General features: G+C 41.2%; 1 protein-coding gene across 1 annotated transcript in view; it reads right to left on the bottom strand.

Annotated features, from left to right (window-relative positions):
• The window catches only part of DLG5 (discs large MAGUK scaffold protein 5), a 150,445-nt gene that overhangs the window by 43,048 nt on the left and 106,507 nt on the right, over positions 1 to 890 (bottom strand). The window lies entirely within an intron of this gene.

Here is an 890-nt window from a genome sequence, read left to right as displayed (position 1 = left end):
GGTCCTTGGCTCAGAATGTCCTAGCCCCACTCCTCTGACAAACATGTATGCTTCGTAACTCAGAAAATACCAGGTGAAATGGGAGTACTGTCATTGTTCACCAAGAATCCCACTCTCTTCTCCCTGGATCCCTCCCCACATCCTTTCCACCTGTGTTCAAGCCTTTTTAAAAGTGTATGTCCAACAGGTACATGGTTAAACTGTGATGTATCCACACCACAGAATACCACTCAGCAATAAGGAACAAATGATCCTTCTATGCAAACACTGGGAGGAATCTTAAAGGCATGATGTTACAAAAAAAATTCCACCTCAGAAGGTCACATAATACACAATTCCATTTCTATAACATTCTCAAAGTGACAAAATTATAGAAATGGAGAACAAATCAACCCCCAGCGCTAAGGGATGGGGGGAGTCGCGGCAGGAAGGAGCAGTTCTGCATCACGACTGTGGTGGTGGTCACACAAAAAAACGTGATAAAACCACACAGAACCGTACACACTGTATCATGTCAGTTTGCTGGCTTTGGCATTATAGTTATGCAAGGTGTAACCATTAGGAGAACTAGGTCGTGTAGGACCTTCTTACACTATCTTTGCAACTTTCTACTGTTCCATAATTATTTCAAAGTCAAAAAAAAAAAGTATCTGCAGAGAGATTGTCTTGGAGTGGTGGATTAACTTGGTTTTTCTTCGTTATAACTTTTCCACATTTAAAAAAATCTTCATAATGACCATATTGCTTTTACACACTGGGTCTCCTAAAAAACTGGAAAACACTGGCAATGAGCTCTCTCATATACTGCAGGTAGGACTGAAAAGTCCAAGACCTTTCTAGAGCCCAAGGGGAAGATGGTATTTTGTGTTATAATGCTTCAGCCCTCTGAC

Source organism: Otolemur garnettii, unplaced genomic scaffold (genome assembly GCF_000181295.1).
Source record: "Otolemur garnettii isolate 467f Iridium unplaced genomic scaffold, OtoGar3 scaffold00008, whole genome shotgun sequence".
NCBI lineage: Eukaryota > Metazoa > Chordata > Mammalia > Primates > Galagidae > Otolemur > Otolemur garnettii.
This window is presented reverse-complemented; position numbering and strand designations above follow the sequence as displayed.